The sequence below is a fragment of the Macaca fascicularis genome, chromosome 3 (assembly GCF_037993035.2).
Source record: "Macaca fascicularis isolate 582-1 chromosome 3, T2T-MFA8v1.1".
NCBI lineage: Eukaryota > Metazoa > Chordata > Mammalia > Primates > Cercopithecidae > Macaca > Macaca fascicularis.
In genome coordinates, this window is record NC_088377.1 from 42,268,349 (window position 1) to 42,294,989 (window position 26,641).

At 51.3% G+C, this 26,641-nt stretch overlaps 1 long non-coding RNA gene across 1 annotated transcript in view; it reads left to right on the forward strand.

Moving 5' to 3' along the window:
* The first annotated feature begins 1,215 nt into the window (after window positions 1-1,215).
* The window catches only part of LOC141409997 (uncharacterized), a 32,571-nt gene continuing 7,145 nt past the window's right edge, over window positions 1,216-26,641 (forward strand). Inside the window, exon 1 of the long non-coding RNA XR_012433183.1 lies at window positions 1,216-1,417. This is a non-coding gene — a long non-coding RNA (uncharacterized lncRNA). The remainder of the gene's footprint in view (window positions 1,418-26,641) is intronic.

The window sequence follows — 26,641 nt, forward strand, 5'->3', positions numbered from 1 at the left end:
ATTTAGTACATAAGTATTTAAAACCTCTATATTTTCTATTCTAGCCATTCCGCAGTGCCCATGAGGGTGGGCTGCAGGACAGCCTGTGGAATGCAAGGTCTGTGGGCGCTCAGGTCCCTGGTATAAAATGGCATCGTGTTTGCATATGACATAGGCACGTCCTCCTGCAGACGTTCAGTCATGTCAGGGTTGCCCATAACGGCTGTACCATGGACATGCCATGCAAGTAGTTGTTAAACTATATTGTTTAGTGAATAATAATGAATAATAAAGTCTGGATGCTTAGTACAAACACATTAAAAAGATATTCTTGCTCTATGGTTGGTGGAATCCACAGGCCTGGAACCCCGGGAGAGAGCATAAACTCTAGAAGCAAAACGAACAAATAAAGAACTTGAGGTCATCAGGGACGGGTGTGGGATCACACTGAATCTCGTGTGTTTTGCTGTCTGTGTCACTGCAGAGTGTAAACGGGAACTATTTTTAGCTTAAGGTAAAATAGGTAACGGGAAACACTGTGGAATGGGCACGAAGGTGCGCCCCTCATTACCACGTGTTACAGCCAAGCGTCTGCCTCCTGGGGAACGATCTGTTCTGTGGGGAGACTAGACGTTGATGATTTCCGGATATGTGAAGGGAAATGCCCTCCGAGAAGCGTGGCTTTGGCCGGAGCACGTGAGACGAGAGTTAGCGTGGCATGGAGTTTCCACAGTGCCCCTCAGCCCTGCTGCTTCTCTCCCCACCCCTGGTCCTGACTCTTACCAAGGGAGGAAATTTCAACCCCGCACAGGGCTGTGGGTCTCTAGGGCAGGTGCTGCCTTCTCCTGAACAGGCTGTGGCAGAGGAGGGTCTGGCCTTACTTGAACTGTGAGAGATGCTCTCGGAGATCCAGCATCCTGCAAACCCAGGTGCTGAAGGTTCCTCTTTCACCGTCCTGCAGGGAGAGGCCGCTTTTCTTGCTTCCCCTCAACCTGAGCTGATGTCTTGTCTGTTCTGTACACCTAGTTCTCAAGAGCAGTTATTGTTAATCATCCAGCAGACAAACCCCATAAGGTGACAGCCTGGGAGGGTAGATGGGGCTGGAAAGTAGTTTCCTGAATAACAGGGTTCAGTTTCCTGTTTTGGCGTCATTTGACCAAAAGACCCCAAATAATTGAAATATTGTCAGCAAAACACCCATGCTGTATCTGAGTTTTTTTTTTTTTTTTAAAGGAATGGGTGCAAACATTTAACAGGGACCTGACGAAAAGAGAAGGATGTCTTCTCTGCAATGTGAAGGTCAAGGCTGGTTGGCATTTGCCATCTGTGACTAGCAGCGACCCAGGTTGTTTCCCTCCTGATCCTCCAGCTACTGCTTCAGTTCCCACCAGCAGGAGGAGCAGCGGGAAGGTGCCTTTTCCCCTTTGAAGGGGATGAGGTGAGAGTTGCACCTGCCATTTCGCAAGTCCCTGGGGTGATTCTCCAGCATGGGTGGGAGTTGGGTTTGGAGGCCTGAGCCCCGTGAAGCTGGGGTTGCTGTTCCCTGAGCAGCAGGAGCCTGGACTCTGGGAAGTGGGGTCAGAAGGTAGCCTTTGCTGCATCCACAGGAGGGGCCCCTCGTCTCAGTTGACATCTTCACTGCAGAAGGGGGTGTGGGCTTCATGGTCCATTGATAAATAGAACGTTACTTTTTTTTAAGCACATCGAACCCTAATTCAGCCTTTACTAAAGTGGCATTTTGTAATTCCACTTGATTTCATCGTTATACCCGCCGGAGGGAATGCTTCCTGTAAACCAGAAGCATCTCTGAGATGGTTCTTGGCCCATAGAGAGTTCATTTTCCCAAGGTTGAAGACACAGCCTCAGGAGGGGTTGAGGACACACTGTGACAGCCTCAGGAGGTCCTGGACATGTGCCCAAGGTGTTTGGGGCACAACTTGGTCTTTCACATTTTAGGGAGACGTGAGACATCAATACATGTGAGATGTTCGTTGGTTCGGTCCAGGACGGAGGGACAGCTCAAAGCAGGGAGGGGTTTCCAGGTCACAGGTAGATCAGATAAATGCGTTTCTGGTGAACCTTTCCAGAGGAAGCAGTCAGATCCGCATTTATCTCCATGTGCAGATGGTGACTTTGAGTTCTGTCCTCTGTCCATGAGGAATTTCCTTGCAGACTGGTTGTGCAGGAGGTACGTGGCTGTTTTTCCCCCCAGTAGCTGTCTCTGTTAGGAAGAGCATGGGAGGCAGGTTTACCCTAAGCTGTCTCCCACCTTGATTTCCCTTTAGCTTAGTGATTTTGGGGTCCTGAGATGTATTTTCAGCTTCACACTTCTGAACACACTGGCACTCTAAACAGTGTTGTAGGAGGCATCTAACTTAGAAGAAGAATCTATTTGGAAGGACTTGAGCACCTTCCTCTTTGAGAGACACAAGCCTCTGTTTAGTTTGCCCCAAGGCTGTTAGGCTGCCCCGGTCTGTGAGCTTAGAAAGCTGTGCCCCTCTCAGGGCCTGGCTGTGGAATCTGATGACTTGGAAGATAATCCAGCATCTACATGTTTTGGAAAGCAGATTGTCTCTTAAATTTTTGGTGATTATGATTCTAACACTAGAATTTCAGTGTGTATTTTCCACCCTTCTTACTTTGTCTCCTCACACCCTGAGATGCTATTGCATTTGCCCTTAGGTTTCATTGAGGGAGGGTCAGTTCTGACCCTTTCTTAGATATTGACCTGGAACGAACAGAATCGAGATTCAGAAAAACCCTGGAGCTGTGAGAGTGGTTGATATCTATGTAAGTGGGGTTCATGTGTCAAATTCAGGTTGAAGAAATACCAATTCTAGGCTGAGCATAGTGGCTCACACCTGTAATCCCAGCACCTTGGGAGGCTGAAGTGGGCAGTTCAATTTTGAGCCCAGGAATTCGAGACTAGCCTGGGCAACATAGCAAGACCCTGACTCTACAAAAAATTAAATAGTGGTGGTGATGTGCACCTGCGGTCCCAGCTACTCGGGAAGCTGAGGCTGGAGGATCACCCAAGCCTGGCAGGTTGAGGCTGCAGTGAACCCTGATAGCACCACTGTACTTATGGTGCACTGTGCCTGAGTGACAGAACAAGAACCACCACAAACACACACACTATCAATTCATGCAGTGGCCAGTTCTGCTGGGACCACCTGTTAAGTCTACTCTGGGCCTCATGGTTTGAGAAGGGTCTGTCCAGGGGAGAGAGTGAGTAGCTTGAGGGCCTAGAAGCCAGTTCTTGTGGTTCAGCGTAACTGTGGGTGTGGAACTGGGGGCAGGGCTCTCCAGGGGCATGAGTGGGTAAGCTGATGGGATTCCAGGATGAGCCCCTGTGACTTTGCCTCGTTTACATCCGTCCAGTACGAATCCACAGGCTCTTACTCTAGAAGCTTCTGCCGGGGCTGATGGACTGGCCCAGGGACAGAGGGTGCCCTCAGAGCCTCAGGGTGCCTTCTGGTTTAGGAAGAGCACTTAGTCTCCTAGATCTAGGATTTATGGCACTACAGGGGACTGGTCACACTCGGAGCAGCAGCCACCTACATTCTAGACTTGGTTCTCGCCGAAGTATTTTGGAGCCTGTTGGTACCCTGTGTTCTGTTGATCTGTAAAACAAGTTAGAGTTGTAACTAGTTAAAATCTACTTTTAAATTTTTGCCACAGAATATGGCAGTTGTGGTGGAGCCTGGCCAGAGACCCCCACCCTCGGACGCTGCCGCATGCTGGGGTTGCAAGCGTTGCCTGCATCGGCTGTCCCTCCTGGTGTGCCTGTGTTCTTGACATGGGCGCCGGCTGAGGCTCGGCCTGTGGGACTCGTGCAGCCATTTGTCCGTGTTCCTCTGAGGCTCCGCAGACTTCATGGTCCCGTGGCAGAGCATACGGTATCTGCTTGCATCCTGATTTCCCCAAACCAGTGCACGTGAGGCCTCCCTGGAGAGCTTGTGGGAAGCCCTAGCCCACCCTTTTCTGGTCCCACAGCCAGCACCAAACTCTGAGATCCCCTTGGCCCACCCCTCAGGTTCCTAAAATGGTTAGGGTTTCCTGGGCCCCGAATTTTTAGGTCTAGGCTAAAAAGTCCTGGGACAGACTCGCAGGGTTCTTTATGTAGAAACGATGAGTGTGCTGGTGACTCAGAGCAGGCACTGCACCCTCACTCCAGGGTCCTTTGCGCCAGCTGTAAAGGAGCGTGTGGGTCACACACAGTCCCTGCATCCTCACTCCAGGCACTGCTCTTTTATTTCTTAATTAAAAGCCTAAAAGCCTTGATAATGAAAATGCATTCTCCCCAGAAAGTAGAGTTTCCTGTTACGGAGGCTCACCTGTAAATGCCGTGCCAGGTCCTGCTTCCTGCCAACGGCCAAGGCAGGTACTTCATTTGGGAGGTGACCCAGAGGGACATCTGAGAGGCCTGCCCGTCCCCGAGGGATGAAGCCGCTGGCCTCACACTCTGCTCCGGCCTCCATCAGCTCCTTCCTACCTGCAAACTGCCTGCTTTGACGTTGCCATCATTGGAGATCCATTAGGGACTTAGTATGGGTTGACTCCCATAGGACCAGGAGATCGTGGAAAGGTGGGAACCAGGGCTGGGAGGGTGGTGACCACGGCCAAAATGAGAACCGCGGTGGACTGGGAGGTCCATCTTCTGTCTAAAATGTTTTTTAAAATAAACATAGTGTCTCAGGAGCATGAGAGGGCAGGCCACAGACAGGGGAGAACGTATCTGTAAAAGACTCATCTGATAAAGGCTGTTATCTAAACCGTGCAAGGAACTCTCAAAACTCAACAAGAAAATGAACAACCTGATTAAAAATGGACCAAAGACCTGGATAGATAACCCAACAAAGAAGATACACAGATGGCAAATCTCCACGCGGAAAGATGGCCCGCGTCTTATGTCGTAGGGCGAGGCATCACTGCGCACCCATCAGCCTGGTCAATACTGGAACTCTGACACCACTGCGTGCTGGTGGATGTGTGGGCATCAGGACCTTCACTCATCACTGGGGGAAGTGGGGCAGCTGCTGTGGGAGGCAGCGTGGCAGTTTTCTGTGGAACTAAGCACTCCGACCACAGGAGAAATCAAAGTCTTGGACGTTTACTCAGAAGAGCTGAAAGTTCACTTCCACTCGGAAATGTGCACACAGATGTTGACAGCAGCTTTATTTATCATTGCCAAAACTTGAAAGCAACCAAGATGCCCTTCAGTAGGTGAATGGATAAACTGTGGTATGTCAGAAACTGGGATATCATTCAGCACTGAAAAGAACTGGACCACTAAGCCATGAAAAGACGCGGAAGGATCTGAAACGCATGTTGCTAAGTGAGTCTCCAATCTGGAAAGGCTACCTGCTGTCTGAGTCCAACCACAGGACAGTCTGGAAAGGGCAAAGCTGTGGAGAAAGTAAAACGGTCAGCGGCTGCCAGGGTTTGGGGAAGGGAGAGATGAATGGGAGGAGCATACAGGATGTGTAGGGTGGGGAAGCAACTCCGGGTGGGGCTTTCATGGGGTATCCTTGCCGTTCCACCTCTGTGAAACCCACAGAGTGAGCAGCAGCAGGCCGAGCCCTCTGGTGAGCTGTGGACTCTGGGTGGTGGTGTCGTGTTGATACGGGTCTGTCAGTCGTACAGACGTGCTTGTCCGGTGGGGACAGGAGAATGATGGAGGCTGTGCCTGTGCTGGGAAAGGAGATACGTGAGGACTCTCAGTACTTTCCTCCTGATTTTGCTATGAACCGAAAACGGCTTTTAAAAACGTCTATTGAAAAGCCAAAGAAAAGAGTGCTGGCCAGATAGCATCTGTGTGAGCGTGTGGCCTGTGTTCTATGTTCAGGATTTCCCTGTTAGAATACACATATCTACATTATTCAGAAGTTAAACTTTTGCAGTAAGTAACTCACTATAAAGTTAATGACAATATCAGCTTGAGCGCTGCCGGGATAGCCAGGATCCTGTATCCTGAATCCTGAACAGCTTCTCCCCTTACAGGTGCAGTTGACGCCCATGCCCTCAGCCCAGTAAGCAGCAGGGCTGGAACCAGGAGTCAGGCTTTGGGGGGCAGAGAGGAAGTGAGATCTGTAAGCACGTGGCGGGGGGGTGGCAGGGATGATGTTTTGACCAGTTTTCCTTATCCCTGAGACCTTCTTACAGTTGGGAGTCCCCACTCTCGGGCACCTCAGAAACCAAAGGCTGCTCGTAATCCTCAAGTTCCAGATGCCTCAGGGGAGGTACTTGGGTTGTTGGGTGCAGTTATTTGCTACTCGGTGGGATTTACCCGCAGCATTTCTGGTTGTTTTGAAGAGCTGATGCTTGAGCTGCTTAAAATCACGTATGGATATCGATTTACCTGTAAAAGTTAAGAATGGAATTTGAGTTCAAAGATTTGTTGAAAATGCTCAAGTTTGTGTACTAATATATACATTAGTGGAAATATCCAAAAGTCCAAGATTTATGTTAATCACTTCTCTTGATTTTTGTAATATCTACCTGTCGTATTTCCATTTGATTAATAGATGTCAGAGGGCTTAAATTTTGAGTGCCTGAATTCACTGAATTTAAAACTTCTTACACCAAATGTAATTAAACTGAATGCAGCCAACAGTGCGTGCTTTTATAAATGTTGATTAAAATATATATAAAAACACATATCCATGAACATGCAGATGGGGGCAACATATTAAACCAATGGAAGTAGAATTAGTGTTCCTTGTTTTCTGAGAAGACAAATTTTTAAAAAGCTGAGGGTCTTATAACTTTCTAGTTTCCCACTTATTTGCCCTAAAGTGGAAGATTGACAGCAGCAGAAGAGGAGATCCTGGGCCAGTGCGGGCTCTGGGAGCAGCGGGATGAGTGCCCGAAGGTGCTGGCTGGAGGCAGAGCAGGGAGGTGCTCAGGCAGGCCAGGACGGCCTCAAGGCACGCGGCTCAGTGAGTGAGAAAGGGTTCACGTTTCCTGGAGAACCCTTGTCTCTGCCCACGGAAAACCCAAACTCCTTCCAACCGGGATGTGCATCTCATGTAAAAGTTGTTGCTCCCAGAAAGAAAGCCAGTGGATATAGAATTTTTTTGTATGCAGAAATTAGTTGAAATTTGTTTCTAACCTTATCCTTTTCTTCCACCATCTTAATGTCCAGTAACTTCCTGCAGGTAACACACACATCTTAGGAGAGCGCTGTATTTCAGCTGCTGTTGGCTCCGATGTGACTTTGTGGTGTCTGATGTTCTGGTTCTGAGGTTCTGCCCAGAACGTGGCTCCTCCCTGCTGAGCGTTGCTTGTTGAAGGCCCGTGTGGAAACTTTCCCTGTCAGCTCGTTGACCGCAACAGTCTTGGTTCAGAAACCTTGGACCTCCTGAGACTTCACACAGCCTTCTAAATTTTCTTGCGTGACCTTTTCATTTTAGTGTTCCCCATTAATTCAGCTGTTTTCCAGAATGTAAGTAAGCTGCTGAATGCAGGGTGGGGGGTGCCCTCCGTTGGCTCTGGGGAGAAGCATCGCTGTTTCTCCGGGTGGAGCTTCCCGGCCACCATGTTGTGCTCCAAGACGCAGCAGGGTTCTTTGGCAGAAGTAACCGTCGAAGGCCCGCGTCTCAGTGGCAGGGTGGCTGTGGGTGTGTGGCCTCGCGGCCATACCGGCCCCTCCCCGTCAATGGCACCACGGAGAGGAGCAGGGGGAGGCCTGGGATCTGTCAGCAGAGTCACAGCAGTGCTTCCGAGAGTGTCGTCCATTTGTAACTAGACAAGCAGAGAAAGTGTTGGAGATAAGCAGGAGACGGTGTCTGTCCCTAATGAGCTCAGGCGTGCCCTTGAGAGGGTCAGGTTTCTGTGCGGTTGATCCGGACTCAGCCTGGCTGTGGCAGTGCAGGTGACTGCTGGGCTTTGGCAAGGCTGCAGCCACTGTCCGTCTGAGACAGCCCCCTTCCCAGGTTCACGGTACCAGCTGGGCGCCCAGGCCTGATTTCCCGCCAGGACGGAGGCCCTGTGTATGTGTTGGGGGAGGGGGCGAGGAAGGGGGAGGTGGGGTCCTGCTTTATTGCTGTATCCAATGCCACGCGGGGTCAGTACTCAGGAAACACGTGCTGTGTGGGTCAGCGATTAAGTTCAGAAACCTGAAAAATTCAGCAGCGCAGGCTTTGGGCATGCATGAGCCGTCCAGCCCTGGGGCTCTTTCTCTGAATTTCCTTCCATGGCATCCTCCTCATCCCAGGGGCCCCTGTCCCCGCATGGCTGTTGGCAGCTTCACAGCTTCCTCTGCCTCCCCTCCAGGGCCCTGGTGTGGCTGGGGCGGCTAGTGGCTGTGCAGACCCCATAGCCAGTAGATCGTTGATGCCAACGCCTTAGGCCTGGGTTACCTGAGCCAAGGACTCCAGTGCACGGCTGAGCTCACCCCAAATGCCTGGATCGGAAGGCCTTGGCTTGCAGTGGGGTGGGATTTGGATATCGAAGGACAACTGCAAAGCGGAAGGGGAAATGAGTGTGCTGGATGGGCAGCTGGAGGAGTCTGTGCAGAGCCTGGAACCCAGTGCAGATGCAGAGCTGGCATGGGGAATCCGGGGACACGGCCACCATGGAAGTGGACAAAGTTACAGGCTTCAGATCGATATGGAGGGGCTGGTCTAAAACGATTCTCCTTTTCCTTTAATCCTAACAACTGCTGGCTTACGGGGTGGGGGAATGAGATCTGTGGTGGCAGCGAGGAGAGACAGGGATTTTAATTAAACCCCTCTTTCTGGGAGGGGGAGTAGCCATCTCTGTAGGACAGTGAGCATTTTCATCTGAGTCAGTTCAGGCTGTTGTAACGAAACACCATTGACTGAGTGGCTTATGAACAACAGGAATTTGTTTCTCACAGTTCTAGAGTCTGGAAGGCGGGATCAGGGTGCCGCAGGAGGGGATTCTGGTGTGGACCGCTTCCTGGTTAGCACACACCTCTCTGGCCCTGACACAGTGGGAGGGTGAGGGATTTGCTGGGCCCCTTTCTGAGGCACAAACCCCATTCACGGGGCTCCAGCCTCGGGAACTCATTACCTCCCAAAGACTTCCTGACAGCTTCGCATTGAGGGTGAGGATTTCAACCTGTGTTCTGGGGGACGGGTAGGCAGTTTGTCACCCTCACCCTCTTTGTGGATTTCTGACTCAATATTGAGTCTGCATTCGGCTCTCCAGGGGACAGAGCCTGTGTGGACACTGAGCAAGGTCAGAGCTGCAAGCATGTACACATTGGGGGCAGGGGAGCTGCCAGGGGTGCAAGAACGGGTCTTCAGAGTCAATCGGAGCTGCTTTCCTGGCAAATGTACTCATAAGCTATCCTGGCAACATTTGCTCTTCACGAAGAGTCGATCAGGCAGTGCGGGCAGCAGGCGGTGTTGCCAGAAGCTTGGAACAGATGGTCGGGGCAGAGGCCACGACCTTGGGGTGGTCAGCAGCGCCAGGTGTCTGCCCTCCAGGCCTCACGCCTGTGACTGTGCAGAGACCGAGCCGACCGGGGTTTGCCGGCCAGTGTGGCTCTCATGCAGGTGATTATCGGGGTGTGCTTTCTATGTAATGTTCCCTCAATCCCATGCCCACCCCCACCATTTCTGTGTCTAGCAGAAATCATGCTGCGTTTCCTTGATGAAGCACTGAGTTTCCTATGGAGGTGTAGGAATAGCACAATTTGGTTCACGTCAAAATACTTTGTAGTGAAGCTGCATGGAAGAGGATTCTAGGCTTCCATTTGACGTTTTAGACAATGCCTGAGTGTTACAGGACCCACTTGCTTGTTAAAAAGCACCAGAAGAGAAAGGCTACTGGTTAATAAAGGAGATTTTTATATTAGCACAGAGAGGGTGGCTTGAGATAAATTCAGTGTAACGTAGGTGTGTTTGTAAGCCGTCAAAGGGACCATCTCTGTGCTGGTGACACATGTTTTCTGGCATTGATTTTCTGAAAAAGGATGACTGGCATTCGGTAGAATCATTGCAAAATTCACCTGGAAGGCGTCCACATGGTGTCTTGTTTTCTCCTGACATTCTGGGCACCACGAGGAATTATTCTTGTCTTCACCACTAGCGGGGGACTTTCCTGAACACCTGCTCCTCTTTGCCATTGTGGGTGTGAAGGGGTCAGAGTGACCCTGTCTTCGTGGAGCTTTCAGACACCATGAAGACAGTGTGGCACGAGTGTCAGGCTCGGGTGGGTTGGACGCTTTCCCCAGAAAACAGCTGCCGATTCCAGGATGGCCCTCGACCCCTCCTCCCTCTGTTTTTCTGCGTCGTGTCTGAATTAAGGCTGTTCTATTGTAGCGGGGGTGTCATGTTAACTGCAAGTGTGCTTTTGTTCTGGGCAGTAAGTAAATTAATGGTACATTTGCCAAGGACAGTGAGGCTTGATTTGATGAATCCAGTGGGGGAAAAGGAGAAGGGGTTTGGCCGGGTGGGCACGTGTGTGATGGGAGCAGAAAGGAGTAGCCATGCAGGCTGGTGGGATGGAGGGACCGCGTCCGCATTTCCATGGGGTCCATCGATGTTTGTGTCACTAGACCTGAACCTCTGTCTCTAATTCTAAACCCTGCATAGTGAGGAAATTCCTGATGGGCCTGCGTTGTTACTTCCTGTGGCCATTGCTGGGAAGTGCCCCGGGCGCCTCTCCTGGCTGGTGACGGCCCCGGGGCTGGACACTGGGTTCGTCCTGAGCTCTTCAAGGGGCTTGGGCTCCACGCGCAGCAGGCACCTGCGCATCTCTTTGGACGTGAGATGTTGGCACTCGGCTTGGAGGCCACCGCGATCTGGGTGTGGTCAGGACTGGCTATCCTTTGGGGAGAGAGCACCTGCCCGGGGGCCCCTCTGAGGTGCGTAGCCCTGCAGTGCCCTCACAGGATGGCCTGTCCTCCGGGGACTTCCTGCCATTCCCCTGGACCCTCAGGTGTGGGAGTCAAGTGTGGTGTGTGTGTGTCACGGGCGGGGGTGCTGAGGACACCACGTGCCTGCTCATTCGAAGACACGAGGCGCTGCGTGGGCTCATTTCCAGGGGGCCGTTGGCATCTGGGGGCCTGTGGGTGTCTTTCCACTGGCAGGAAATAACGGATGGCCCACGTTACCTTTTTTGTCAATTTTTGCCAAGAAGCCCTAATGGCAATGTTGCTGTCCCGTTGTGGGAACCGCTCGTCTCAGGCTCACTGGCCCTCCTGTTTCTGGGCTGTTGCAGTGTTGTGTTCGGATAACCAGGTTAACTTCATTTGATTTTTTTTCCTGTTCTTTTGGAATAAGAGTTGATAGCTTGTTCTGCTTGTTCACCCCAGAGGCGAAGGTATCCTTTAGGCCTGGAGGAGCACAGCCCTTGCAGGCAGGTGCCCGGCCTCGGCTTCTTGTGTCTTCCGCAGCCCTCACCGCACGTCTGCTCTTCGCTCCTCGTGCACACGGCCGGGGTCACGGGCTGTTCACTCTGCTGTTTGAGATCCTCGGAAAAGGTGGTGTTTACACTGAAGGGAGATTGGGGGTGTGGGGCTGATTTTAAATATGAGGAAATGACGGTAATCGAATGAGCAATGCCTAGCACTTAGTTTTAGGCTTGAGAAATTGTGTTTTAGAAACAAGGTATCCCCAACTCCTGGTTTTTTGAAATTAAATCTTTTAAAGTGTTCACATATATAAACAGTAAAAGCCTAAAACTATGCAACAGAGGGCCTAGAGCCCAAGCCACTGCCACCTCTGTCTCCAAGACACCTCAGAAACTTGTTCCTCCTCCTCACAGAACCCCCTTCTACTCCCCCCTACACTCCACCCTCCACACTCCACCCTCCACACTCTGCCATTCACAGCCCTCTTCCCCCTCCTTCCGCCCCCTCCTTCCCCTCCTTTCTCCCCTCCTTTCTCCCCTCTTTCCCCCCTCCTTTCCCCCTCCTTCCGCCCCCTCCTTCCCCTCCTTTCTCCCCTCCTTTCTCCCCTGTTTTCCCCCCTCCTTTCCCCCTCCTTTTACCCCTCCTTCCCCCCTTCCCCCCTTCCCCCATCCTTTTACCCCTCCTTCCCCCATCCTTTTACCCCTCCTTCCCCCATCCTTTTACCCCTCCTTCCCCCATCCTTTTACCCCTCCTTCCCCCATCCTTCCGCCTCCTTCCCCCCTCCTTTTACCCCTCCTTCCCCCCTCCTTTTACCCCTCCTTCCCCCTCCCTCCTTCCCCCTCCCTCCTTTCCCCCTCTCCTTTCCCCCTCTCCTTTCCCCTCCCTCCTTTCCCCTCCCTCCTTTCCCCTCCCTCCTTTGCCCTCCCTCTTTTCCCCTCCCTCCTTTCCCCCTCTCCTTTCCCCCTCTCCTTTTCCCTCCCTCCTTTCCCCTCCCTCCTTTCCCCCTCTCCTTTCCCCTCTCCTTCCCCTCCCTCCTTTCCCCTCTCCTTTTCCTCCCTCCTTTCCCCCTCTCCTTTCCCCTCTCCTTTCCCCTCCACTTTCCCCTCCCTCCTTTCCCCTCCCCTTTCCCCTCCCCTTTCCCCTCCCTCCTTTCCCCTCCCTCCTTCCCCCTCCCTCCTTCCCCTCCCCCTTTCCTCTCCTCCTTCCCCCTTCCTCCTTCCTTCCCCTCCCCTCCTTCCCCCTTCCTTCCCCTCCCCTCCTTCCCGCTTCTTTCCCCTCCCCTCCCTTCCCCTCCCCTCCCTCCTTTCCCCTCCCTCCTTTCCTCTCCCTCCTTTCTTCTCCCTCCTTTCCTCTCCCTCCTTCCCCCTCCCTCCTTCCCCCTCCCTCCTTCCCCCTCCTTTCTACTCCCTCCCACTCCCTCCTTCCCCCTGCTTTCCCCCATCCTTTCCTCTCCCTCCTTTCCTCTCCCTCCTTTCCACCCTCCTTTCCCCCGCCCCCTCCCTCCTGCCCACCCTCCTTTTCCCTGCCCTCTCCCTCATGCCCGCCCTCCTTTCCCCTGCCCCCTCCCTCCTGCCCCACCTCCTTCCCCCTCCCTCCTGCCCAACCTCCTTCCCCTTCCCTCCTGCCTCCCTCTTCCCCTCCCTCCTTCCTCCCTCTTCCCCTCCCTCCTTCCTCCCTCTTCCCCTCCCTCCTTCCCCCCTCCTGCCCTCCCTCCCGCCCCCTCTTTCCCCCCCCTTGATCTCCAGGGAAAGCAGATCGATAATGGGTTATAAACATGGAAACGTTTTGGAAAAGCTGTCCTCCATTTGTCAACTCCATCTCTCCTGCCTGGAAGATGTAGGGAGAACCTGCCTTAACCCCCCCTCATCCCGTAACAGGACAGAGGACCAGGAGGCAGAGACCCAAGTCCTGTCAGTGCCCTCAGGAAACCCCCCGTTTCCTCCTCATGGTGGAAGTGGAAACCATCCTGCTGGATGATCTTCCCGGGGAGCTCCTCCACCCTGAAAGCAAGGAATCTGGTTTTGAGCGTGCACACATTCTTGGTGCCATCACTTTCTGCAGCTGAATCCTGCATACGTGGCCCATTAGTCTTGCTAGTCTGGTGTTACTGGGTCCTGAGAGTTTCTGTGGGCTGATGGCAGGTGTTTACCATTGTGTTTAGAGAGGAGAATAGAACTTTATTGTGTCAAAATCCAATGATAACGATTGCCATGTGATTCCTTGGGTTGGTTGGGGCGGGAGGTGCTCAAGCTTCTTCTGAGAGTTAAGTTCTTATTTGAGACAGTCTCACTTTGTCGTCAAAGCTGGAGTGCAGTGGTGCGATGTTGGCTCATTGCAACCTCCGCCTCCTGTGTTCAAGCAATTCTCCTTGCCTCAGCCTCCTGAGTAGCTGGGATTATAGGTGTGTACAACCACGCTCGGCTAATTACGAAAATTTTTTAAACAGGCAGGGTTTTGCCATATTGGCCAGGCTGGTCTCGAACTCCTTACCTCAAATGATCGGCCCACCTTGGCCTTCGAAAATGCTGGGATTTACAGGCTTGAGCCACTGCGCCCGGCCCGATCCTGACATCTTTTAAAGCTGCCTTCATGTAGCAAAAGGCAGTCTATGTTTGAACATCAGGCTTGAAGAGCCTAGGAGAAGAGGGTTACACTTCAGCTAGGTAAATAACTATGCATATGTTAAAGATATGGGCCAAAATCTACACCAAATGTTAACTCTTCTGCTTTATATTTTATATCTATTTATGGTTATTCTTTCAGTATTAAGATTTTTAAAGATTCTTTTGATAATTATAGACAAATTACTACAAAAACTCAGCTGCATTTGTAACACTTTAAAGAACTAATTGGATGACATTATTTTCCTTGGAGGCATTTTGGATAGTTACATAATTAATGTTTATCTCTTTGCCAGAAATCTTTTTTTTTTTTCCAGAACAGAAGCCTGAAAAGAAAAATTCCTTTGCAGTAAGTGCTATTTCACCGTGTGACAATCAATTTTTGAATGTGAGAACAAGATCATCGTGTATTTTTGGGATAATTCTTACTTCATAGTGATAATACTAAGTGTTAAAATTATGGAACAATTTGTTTCTTTGAAAATTATTATTTGCCTGCTCTCCAGGTGGGAGCTGAAGAGAACGTGGATGTAAAAATTAAATTGTATTTAGCTTGTATAAAAGAAGTTTTAAAAAAAGGTTTTTTGTTTTGTGCTACTACTGAAGTTGCTTAGCTGTGGAAATGAGGTTATTGCAGGCACCTAGAATTGTATCTCCTTCACTTCCACACTGGGAAGAAATTCTCCAACAAGCACAGGAATCTGACATTCTGATATTGAGACTCCTGGGCATCAAGCCCCATGGAAGGGGTGGTGATTACATGAGCGTTGGCGTTGATGTGGGCACCCTCCAAGCCGGACGCAGGGAGCAGGGAAGGGCAGAAAGAACAGGCCCCTCAGGTGCCACGAGAAAATAAAGCTTTGGTGGCAGTGGTAAGGGTTGGTGTCAGGGGCCAGGAAGAGGTGGCGAAGGGAGCATGTGCCTCAAGGCAGCCCTGGAACCCGCGGTCCCTGCAGTGAGGTCTGGTCTGCAGAGGACGTGGACGGCCACGTGGCGAGGCCCACAGACAGCCTGGACTTGGCTGCCTCAGAACTCTGGTGGGCGTTGCAAGCAGCCCCACAGGGTTGCAGTGCACATTCCACGGACAGAAAGAAGACGCTTGGAACTGTTCCCGGCACGAAACCAGTGCCCTGCGAACACTGGCCGCTGCTGTCGTGACTGAGTGCTGTCCAACTCGGGGCATTTACTCTGCGCAGTTCACTTAATTGGGCCAGGAATGGGGTTGCCCTGCCTTCAACAAGCTTGACGCATTGAACGAGGACTCAGTCGATAATGTACTCTGTAAACATGCTCTCCCGGCTAGAGTGAGCAAAGCCCAGGGAGCGGGTTGTTCTTCAGTATTAGCCAGGTGTTTGTGGCGGGGCCAGCTGTGCGGCTGCCAGAGCGAGTGTGACCAGGAAGCCTCTGTCCCCCCAAGGTGGCCAGCGTTCCCGTTACACGTGACTTAAGCAGAAGGTGGGCACTGCTGGGGAACTTGCTCATGATCCTGTTTTCTGATTGGAAATTCAAGGTTTCTGAGCATCGTACATCAAATTTGTACATTGCTGAGACTATACACATTTCAACACTTGTTTTTTTCTGCTTTTCGGATCTATACAATCTGGCATTTGGCCATGGCTTCCAAGACAGGCTGGATGCAGAGTGAAGTCCTCTCCTCACTGTCAATGTTTGCTGATGTCTTTTTGTATAAACTTTGTATTTCTTGAGACTTTCAATTAGGTTTTTACTTAACTAGACTTTTAAAATTGCCATGCACATAATTCTACCAGTTACAATCATGAGCTGACATGGATTTTGGTTTTACTTTGATGAATGTTTCACATTTGCATGCTGGATGTGGGGGCGGAGGTCATTTATCTGCTTTTCATTTCCTTCTTGGTTATACTTAGTAACTTTCAGGTAAGGCGTGGAAGGCGTGGTACAGGGTGAATTGCAGGCCGCACTGTGGCGCGGTGGACGAGAGGCGCGGGCTGCAGCGGTGTACACAGGGGATGAGAGAAAAGAGGAGACTTCCATCCTCGAGGGAAACACACAACAATTTAAAAAACTGATCATCTAGCTTACATGAGGTCCAACAAATTCAGTTTGCAAAGTTTAACTTCCAAGTTAATTTAGTAATTTTTCCCCTAAGTCATTAATTTAGTACCTTACATTTAAATATATTTCTTTTGTCTAAAGCAAGTCATAAATTCTAAAATGAATGACTAAACATGGAATAATTTAGGAGTACAGCACCTGAAGGGAAAACTGCCAGTATGCTATAATATTGGATACAGATGCTTAAAAAATAGAATGTAGCATTCTTACAATGCTGTGCTTTTAGCATGTAACTTGGTGAGTAGTTTTAAGCTCTATTTGTAGGACTGTGTATCTTGAATACTTCAGGGCACCACTGCAGATGTGTGCGTGAGATGTATAAATACTGAATGTTCTTCTCCCTTCCCTTAAATGAAAAACATTAGCTCCCTTTTTTTAAATTTCAATTTTAATTTTTTTTGAAGTGGACTCTTGCTCTTGTTGCCCAGGCTGGAGGGCAGTGGCACAATCTCGGCCCACTGCAACTTCTGCTTCCCGGGTTGAAGTGATTCTGCTGTCTCAGCCTCCTGAGTAGCTAGGATTACAGGCACCCACAACCATGCCCAGCTAATTTTGTATTTTTATTAGAGATGGGATTTTGCCATATTGGCCAGGCTGGTCTCAAACTCCTGACCTCAGGTGATCTGCCCACCCCGACTTCCCGAAGTGCTGGGATTACAGGAGTACTCCACCGTGCCCGGCCAACTCCCTTCTGTACTGATTTATACAGTTGTTTTTGCTTTTTGTTTTTTTGAGACGCGGTCTCACTCTGCCGCCCAAGCTGGAGTGCAGTGAGGCAAATCTTGGCTGACTGCAGCCTTCCCCTCCTGGGCTCAGGTCTCCTCCCACCTCAGCTTCCTGAGTAGATGGGAATAGACACATGTCACCACGCCCAGCTAATTTTTTTTTTTTTTTTTTTTTTTTTTTTTGTATTTTTAGTAGGGACAGCGTTGTGCCATGTTTTCCAGGCTGGTCTCAAGCTCCTGGACTGAAGTGATCTGCCCGCCTCAGCCTGCCAAACTGCTGGGATTACAGGTGTGAGCACCACATCTGGCCCATTTTTTTTTCCTTCCAGGATTAATAGGCGACTTTCAGAAAATTCTTCAACCTTGCAAACTTAATTTTCCATAATAATATGCCTCTAGGATAAAAACAAGACAGAAACAAAGAAGTATGTGTGGACTATAGTTAAACATTTTCAACACAACATAGCTTAGGAGAGTTGACATTTACAAAGAGCAGGAGGCCCGTTCAGTGCCTTCTAGGCATTGGGAATGGCGGTCTGTGGGCGACCCTAACGTGTGGGCGTCCTGAGATGTGATCGTGGTGCTCACGCTTTTACCGAGCGCCTCCCCCCGGAGTACCCGAGGCTCTTCTGCAGTTGGCCAGCCGGGCAGCAGCTGCTGGAGAAGGAACAAACAGGAAAAGACAGATGTACACGGTGTTATTGTGGCAGAGAGGTTAAAACCAGGCTCACTCTGTTCTTACTGTTTTAAAAAGCTAATAATGAAGTTCTTAAATATGTATTGCATTTCAGGATTTTAAAACAGTTGTGGGTGTGTCTGTGTCTCTCTCTAGCTCCCGTTCGGGTCTGCGAAGAGAGCTCAGAGATGCCACCTTTTCTTGTTGAGATGACAGGGCCTAGAGAGATGTGAACCCCGTGGTAGGGGGTAACTGACCTGTGGGGAGGCTGGGTCAGCGTGGGGATCCACCCCACTCCACGTTCCTGTAGGGAATCCACAGTTCTAACTCTTTATGATATGGGTAAGATGAACCTGGAAGAGGTGTTGTTTTTTAAGAAGTAAGTGCCATGCTCTTTTTTCCTCATATTTCTCTGTGTTTAAGCAGCATTGAAGGATAAGGCACTAGTAGCAGGTTGGTTTGGAAACAACCTTGTTGGTTATTTTACGTTGAATCCGATATTAATGTTGTCTGGTAACAGAAGTTTTCCTTTAACAACATGGAACTCTGTTGAATCTGTTGCCCCGTTGGCTGAGCCGTCTGAAGTCGGTGCGGTGGCAGCTGAAGACGCCGCTTCCCCTGGGAGGAAGCCTCTGGCTTGGCAGAAGGCACAGCCCTTGATTGAGGGAGTGAGGCGCCTTTGCAGGGACCCCCACACCGCACCTGTGGCTCTCTCCTGCCCCTGTTGGCTGGCCAAGCAGCCTCGCGACAGTGTGCTCAGTGTGAACGTTCACGGGGCAGGCCAAGGCTTTTGTTCCAGAAACACTGACTTCGGAAACGGCCGGTGGTGTGTGTTGAGCATGGCAAGAAAGACTTACGTGTGTTTAAACTTCTTGAACAAAGCAAGCTGACGTTTCGAAGGCTAATGACTTTGCTATGATCAATGTTCAGGAGAAAATAGGGTTTGATGAAATAGAAAGATAGGAGTGGCAAGTGACGTGCTTGTGCCCCATATGACTAAGCGATGACCTGGCCCTTCCACACCAGGGCCTCTGAGCAGCCAGCGTTGCAGATACTGGGTCAATTTAGATGGGACTCCTGGAACTGTCAGTCCCCTGGGAGAAACACGAGTTCTGTGTGCCCACGATCATGGTTCCCGCTACTGTGTCCAACAATGTGCCGAGTTCCGATTTCAGCATCGGGGCAGACACAGCCCTGAACACTATCACCGACCTAAGTCCGTGTGTGCCCCACCAGGCGGGCGCCGGCTGACGCTAACCCGAGGGCCCCGCCCCTTTTTATCTACCAGTGCGCTAGAAACAGCCTTTTACAAATACCATGAATGAGAGCTTCTCGTTATTCCCCCCACCCCCAGAAAATTACGTTTTTAGACTCTGAACATTTTTTATCTCATTCTCAAAAAAGTTTTACCGCCTCTTCTTCTGTGTGGCCACCGGCGGGGACGTAGCGTGGCCAATACCCCGGGAGTGCCCGTGAGTACCTGCAGTGCTGAGGAGGGCTGGGCCGCACTCTCTGTAAATGCTGAGCCTACATTTCTTTAAGCCTCCAGTACCCATTATGATGAACCCCTGCCTTGATGCTGAGGGTAGAAATTGAACCGAATATTTTATAATTGTAGTCATTGTTCTGAACGCACCATTGCACTTGTTATCTCTTTGGTCTTGGCTGTTGACCTCATTTTCCCCTTTGTAAATTGGGGATGTTAAGTTACATCTAAGGCAATATTGGGGCTAGTTGAGTATTTTGCCAAGAGACAATAATAAAACATAGAAATATATTCTTCTGGTTTTTTGTTTTGTTTTGTTTTGTTTCTTTGTGAGACAAGGTCTTACTCTGTCACCCAGGCTTGAGTGCAGTGTTGCGATCTCGGCTCACTGCAGCTTCGACCTCCTGGGCTCAGGTGATCCTCCCACCTCAGCCTCCCGAGTACCTGGGACCACAGGCACGTGCCGCCATTCCCGGCTATTCACGTGGGAGTCTGAAGATGCGTACCTAATGCAGGAAGCATTTCATTTTTTTTAAATTTTAATGTCTAAAATTTTTCACTAATTCTCAAGTTTTAATTTTTCTTGTGCGACTTAGTTCTCAGGAATATTTTTCAGTTTTTCTTTCTTTCTTTCTTTCTTTTTTGGAAACCCTTGGCATGAAACTTATTTCTGGCACTGGTAAATAAAAAAAAGTATTTAACATACAGCACCTATAGTAAGTAATGCTTAGCACTCGTTTCTTGCTTTTCTGAGCATCTTAAACTCTCTTCACTTTCTTTGCGAAGGAAACCTGCCCAGGTTTTCCCGTGTTCACTGGCTTTGGGGGCAACTTTCACCTTATTTTTGGCAGTCACTAATCTCTGACCTAGATGTTGCTTCTGTTTTCCCAGTGACGGGTGTCACGGCTTTGCTGCTGCGGGGCGGGCCCGGCTCTGGGCTGACCTTCGCGCTGGGAACATGAACATGAGTGTCTTGTTTCAAAGAGGGGATTCCAGCATGGCTTTCCCTGCTCTTTCACCAGCTTTAGCTGAATTTTTGGGTCTGTGAAAGTTGGATGGGCAATGGGAGGGATTGAAGCTTCTTTTTTCCCTAATTGTTACCTAATTGGATCTTGCCCAGAGGGAATGGGTGGAGAATTTGAGAGCAGTCACTGCAGTTAGCTGAGAATCTGAAAGATGTGGGACAAAGCTGGTGTTGAGCTCCCTGTGACTTTTTTTATTTTCAAGTTTCCACACAAAGCATAGGTCCTTGTGGCATGTGATGTACACTTTCAGGCATGAAAAAAATCTCTCTTTAATTCCAGGGTCCTCCGCTATAAATAACTTTCTATTTGTTGTTTTTCAGATTGTAAATATGTAACAAATGTGTAGGGTCAAAATTTGAAAACCAAAATACGTGAGGCAAACACCCCACAAATGATCAGTTCCACCCCCTTTGACTTCCCTTGGAGGGACTGTGTGATTTATTATGCGATTGTTTTAAATTCAGTTTTTCATTCATTCGAGTTCCTCAAAGCTAGGTTAAAAAATTTCATTTTCTTTCTTTCTTTTCTTTTCTTTTTTCTTTTTTTTTTTTTTTTTTTTGAGACAGGTCCTCACTCTGTTTCCCAGGCTGGAATGGAGTGGTGCAATCACGATTCACTGCAGCCTCCACCTCCTAGGCTTAGGCAATCCTCCCACCTCAGCCTCCTGAGTAGCTGGGACTACACGTGCATGCTACTGTGCGCATCTAATTTTTTTTTATTTCTACAGAAACGAGGTCTCCCTGTGTTGCCCAGGCTGGTCTCAAACTTCTGGGCTCAAGCAGTCCCCCTGTCTTGGCCTCTGAAAGTGCAGGGGTTACAGGGATGAGCCACCGCGCTGGGCCTTAAGTTAACTGATTACAATAGAGAAAGAACTGGAGCGTGTAGTTAGTTGAGGCTCCCGTTGGCCAGGCACAGCCACCTTGGTAAGTGTATGTGTGTGTCCTCATTGCCCTTCTGATCCTGAGCTCCGAGAAATGAGGCTGTCTTGGGAGTGCTGTGGTTCTAGTCTCGTGATGGGTGAGTGACGCCGGCCGATCAAGGTCACCCTGGCGAATGCAACAGCTGCTCGGGAGCCAGGACAGGGATGAGAAAGCTGCTGAGGGTCCCTCTGTGGACCCCTGAAGGGAGAGGGACCTAGATGTGAACATGGCAGCTGTTTTCTCCAGAGTCCTGTTTACTGACGGCCAAACAGGATGAATCCTGAGAAGGTTTGGATTTGGGTCTGAACTGGGCTTGTCTGGCTGTAGAACAGGAGCTGGTGACGAACTCAGGACATGAGGGCATGAGGCGACTTGATGTGGATGGCTCCGGGTCGCTCCAGCCACTGTCCTGCAGCCGTCAGAGGCTGAGGATGGGTGGGAGCGTCTCTTCCCTGTCTGGCCACACCCTCTGTGCCCTGTGACTCATGGCCTGGCCCTGGGCAGCATTTATGTTTGGGGTCTGTGGATGGCTCCAGTTGTTCAGTAAATTCGGTGATTCTCATGGGGTGATTGTGCCCCAGGGGATGTTTGCACCGTCCAGGGAGGTTTCTGGTTAGAACTGGGAGAAGGGATGCTCCCAGCCTCTGGGGCTGGAGGCAAGGGACGCTGCGGAATGTCTCTCCAAGCACAGGGCGGGCTCCATAGTAGGAGTCTGGCTCAGGATGTGGCTGTGTTGTGCCCAGGACGCAGCCCTGGGCGGATCTGATGTGGTGAAGTCATCATCCTCAATCGTGATTTCCTTCTTGCCAGCATTGATGCTTAGATGACGCCACAACCCCTCAGAATCTATGCGGTGCTGGTGAGTGGGTCTTCCGGGCAGAACAGAATGAATGAAATACCTCAGAGCAGGTGTTACACATTCTCAGGATATGGCTGCAGGGTGTTTCTCTTGGACTCCTTTCATTCCCTAGCACTGGCTGGTGCATTACTCTGTCCTGTAAGCTTGATCAGGTCACATCAGAAACACAGTAGGTGGGTGCCACGCTGCTGTCAGGTGTCACGAAGGTGACGGTGACCACAGCCTTGTGAGTAATTCCTTGTCATAGTGGCCCCACCACGGACCCAGGGGCCCGGCTGTGTTCGGTCTTGAGAGTTTTATGCTTTTCTGGGCAGGGTCTCCCCTGTCTTGAAGCTTCCCTCTCCTCTTTTGGAGACTGAAGGAAGGAGAAGAGGAGCGATAGGGAAGAGGGGAGAGAGGATTTGCAGCAATGTGGCCATTCCCACAGATTTCAATGTGGAGTTAAGGAGCCGAGACCTCCTCCACCTGCCCTCTTGTGTGCCTCAGGCACCAGGTTACACACACCCTCCGGCTTCCGGTGAGGGCTTCTTGGAGACGCAACCAGCTCCCCGCAGCCAGTCTTGGTCAGTCCTGAGCTAGGGTATTCCCCAGGAAAGGAGTGACATCACCTGTCTGAAAAGCCTAAGGAGCCCCCCACATGGTTGGTGGTGCTGACGGGGCCACATCCTGGGCACCAGACCAGGGAGTATCCCCCAGATGAGTGTTTCTGGCTGGCAAGCAGGCTGGCATTTGGATGGAAGTCCTGCACAAACTGCCATGGCCAGAGCCTGCAAGGCAGAGCCTGTACAGAGCAGCCCAAGAGCTGGGCATGTGCTGGGCCTGGGAGGACGTGGAGGCCATGCCATGGGGTGTGGGGGACCCTGCTCACAGCTCACCTCGTGGTCGCCCAGCACTGACCCATCCACCTTACCCTCCTACCCACCACGCTGTGAACTCATCTGCCACAGATCTCCACCCACTGTCCGAAGCCCTCGGCCCACAATGCTTCGGGTTGCACCAGGGCTGCAGAGCCTGGGTCACTCACTGTTCAACTCTCCTGGGGCAATGTGGGCCCGGCCCTGCGTCCCAACAGTAGCATTTCTGCAGCAGATGTGGGGATATTCACAGTAAGCGGGACAAGTCCAAGTCCATAAACAGTTGGTTTTGCCGCCAAGTGGATGACAAAAATACTTTGCTGTGTGGGGCCGCTTGGAGGTGGGAACAGTGAGCGTGTAGACCTGTCCTGCTGTTACCTTGGTTATCACGTTGAGGTGGAGTCTGGAAAACCCCGGTGCACATGGGCTTCGGAACCGCTCCCCTTTTTGACACCAGAACCCATTTCCCAGTGGAACCCCAGAGCAGCAACTCGGGCTCTTGCTCGCCTGTGTGGCTTTGTGTGTGGCTTCCTGCTGGTGAGCAGAGATGTGGCGTGGGGCTGAGTGTGGCCCACCGGTAATCCAGCTGCATGCCTCCTTCCCTGCCTGAGTGTGGAGGCTGCCTCTGCACGATGAAGGCTGTCACTTGGTGTGGTCCTTACAGCTGTGGGCCCCATCCCACTGGTCGTGGCCTGCCTGCAGAAAGCTATAGGACTGGCTTTGCCTTTCAACCTGCTGATCGCCCTGGCCTCCCTTACCCACGATGAGATGCCGAGAGCTGAGCTGTCCTGCTCGTGACTAACTCGCCACTGCCTACAACCTGCGCTGCTGCCTGCCTCACACCCACCCTGCTGTGCTGCCTGCAGGCCTCCCCTTTCACGAGGACCTGGGCTGTGCCCAGGCAGCCCCCTGTGTCGCTGAGGCCTGTCCTGCTACCGCACGGCCTCCAGAGCTCCCCTCGGCCCCTTGACCCGCATGAACCGGCTTCCCCTGGTGATTCAGGCCCCTTCTGTCCCTTCCTGGACCGCAGCGCAGGCCCTGGGGCTGGCAGGTGAGCACGCGGCACCCCCTGCTAACCGCTTGGCCCTGCTGCTTCAGGCTTACAAAAGCGCGTGCGACATGGCCGAGGTGTGAGGCCGCCGCCAGGAGCTTTGCATCCCCCTGTGTGTGGTGCCGGCCACGATCAGCAACAATGTCCCGGGCACAGAAATAAGCCTGGGCGCTGACACTGGCCTGAATGCTGTTGTCTGGGTAAGAGAACCCCGTTTCCTCCCATTGCTTTCTTTCACTTATTTTGGCAATTTGTTTCTTCTGTGCTAAGAATGAGCCAGATTTATTATTACTCTTCTCCACCCCCCACCCCCACTCTTTATTAGCTTGACTTTATGTCGGTCACACTGGACAGAACAGGGTAAATTTTGTAGCTTCTCTGCCTTAGGGAGAATCTGTCTTTATTGATTAAAAGTGAGATGATATATTCAGTTCTCAGGGTCTTGTCTCTATCGCACCTAGACTAGGGGAGCGGTGAGCACCATTTCTCTGGAGCCTGCCTCTCCTGCCTGCGTTGACTAGCGAGGCTGCAGGGCCAGCTGTGGGAGCCTGCAGAAAGGGGTTTGAGTGCCTGGTATGTACGAGCTCTGGGACACAGCCGTGTCCACTGGGGGCCGCTGCCTGGAACCACAGCCTTCCTGGTGAGACGAGAGGTTCTTGAGAGAGCTGAAAGCAAGCCCTCCTGGGCAGGTAGCTTCACCAACATGTGCTTTGGGAGGAGTGGATCCTGCCGGTCATGGGCGTGGTGCTGACACCCGCATGGTGGCCCCTCCGGTCCCTGATAAGCTGACCCACCTCTATGGTCATGAACTGGACATGAGGACCTGTGGGAGTTCCACAGGCCTTTGCTGCAGAGAGGGTCCTCACTCAGCTGCAGACGGGACGGTGGCCATCTTGGCAAGTAGGGTCGTATCAGTGGCTTGGCTGCCTGGTGCCTTCTGAAGAGCAGCCGCTGGCCTTTACCTTAGATGTTCACGTCCAAACCACCTCCGGAGTTTGCGGTGAAAACTCCCAGCCCTTTTGGAGACTCCTTAGTTCAGCTTGGCACAGAACCTCGGAAAACAGCAGTTCTGTTCCGGGTTCTTCAGAACTGACTTCCAGTGCAGGGAAGGGAGCAGAGGGACCGTGAGGTCGGCTGCAGCCTCCTGTGCCTCACACTCGAGCTGAGGGCCATCTCTCTCCTGGACTTCTCCTTGTTGCGTTCCCTGGTGCTGTGCTGGCCCAGTTCCCTTGCAGAGGCTGGCCCCGACTCGTTCCCTGGACTTTCTTGGGCCCCGTGCTTGACCCCTGTTCATTGAATGCCATTGGGTTCCAGCCATCGCTGGCTTCGCTCTCCTTTAGCACCTTGTAGATGTCCACACATGCGGCGCAGCACTACCCCGGCCAGCGGCTGTGCTTTGCTGCAGGTCCCTTGCTGTAGCAGGGGCGGGACCCCCACCCCCTGCCCCGTCTGGCCACCGACTTCAGTAGAGGCTCGGCTGTCGTGAGGGATACCAGTCATGGGAAAACTGGTCTCCCTGCAGATTCACAGAGCAAGGTGGTTCTCACAGAGAAGTCAGTGGCTTTTTTCTACCTTAACGCTGTAGCAAATGCCACCTTATCTTTCACCACCAATTTATAGTTCTTTACACCCACAGAGCAAAGTGCTGGTGATGTTTGAACTGTAGCCTGGGGCTCTCGCTCCCATGGGACTCCTTGGGGAATTTCCTAGCAGGATCGTGTGTGTGCCCTTTCAGGGGGTTGTATCTGCCAGGCGCATCCCATTGTGTGGCAAGAATGGCTGAGGTCACAGGCTCTGCCTGACGAGTGCCACTCACAGCTGCTGTCCACGCAGGGCCATGCTTGGGATTGGCCTTTTTCTTGTCAGTGCTACTTTGACTAATTGCCCGAGTCACGGCTGGAGTGACTTGCTATTTTTAGAAGCTAATTCAGGCTTCAGATGCCATCTAGGTAATGAGGAGAGAGTTCAGGAAAGCTGTATCTAAGCTCCAGCAAAGGCGGATTCTTCCATCCCAGCTGTCACTGCGTTTACACTGAGAGGAGCACACGGTCGTGGGCGTGGCTCAGGTGTCAGGGCTGCGCTGTTCCACGCACCCACAGCAGCAGCCTGGCGGGACCAGAACTTAGACACTCTTGGGCACAAATCAGCCTCTTGGGAGAGCTGCTTTGCCTGCAGAATTCTTTTGCTATTAAGCGATGGATGTCATTCTTTGAATGAGTGACAGTAATTCCCCACCTCAGGATGGGCTGCGGGGGAGATTCAGTTGGAAAAATAACCCATGAGGCTTTGTGCCTCTGAGGATCCTGATGCCCCACCCACATTTTCCTTCCCATGCCCAGGATTCTCTAAGACAAAGGGCAAGTCTTAAAGCCTTACGGCATCTTAAGTCTTAGATCGCAATTAGAGACCCACCCAGTACAGGTGGAACAGTGAAACCCTCAGAATTCTACACTGGCCCTTCAAGAAGGCAGTTGTGGGCTCTTTGGACACTTGACGGGTTTCTGTCCTCCGTCCTTCCTAAGCACAAAGACGGGAATTCTTCCCATTGCCTGTTTCTCTCCCCATCTCGGCTTCTACACAATGCAAAGTGGCCCTCTAACTAGAGCCCGTATTCAGTTTTGAATACATCAACCAATTATTTTGGGAAGAAAAGAATCTGTCAAAAAACGAAGTATAGGTTGGAATGGTTGAATCAAGCCTATGTTTATTCAACAAAGTGCGCTTTTAAATTTCATCCGAGGTACTCAAGTGAAAATTTCCCAGTGGGTGTTAAACTTTCATGCACAGACTCTCATGTGGCTCCCAGTCTCAAGTCCACACCCCCACTTCATGTTTTTACTCTTGGCTGAGTCCCATGGAGGCCGGTTAGGGAATCCTGCAGGATCAGCCCTTGACCAGGACGGACGGACGGACGGACGGACGGACAGACAGACGACTGGCTGAGGAATACTGTGCTTATGTCATTCAGAGACAAGTATTTCTTGAGCGCCTGCTGTTTGGGCTCGGCCGGGTCCTGTTG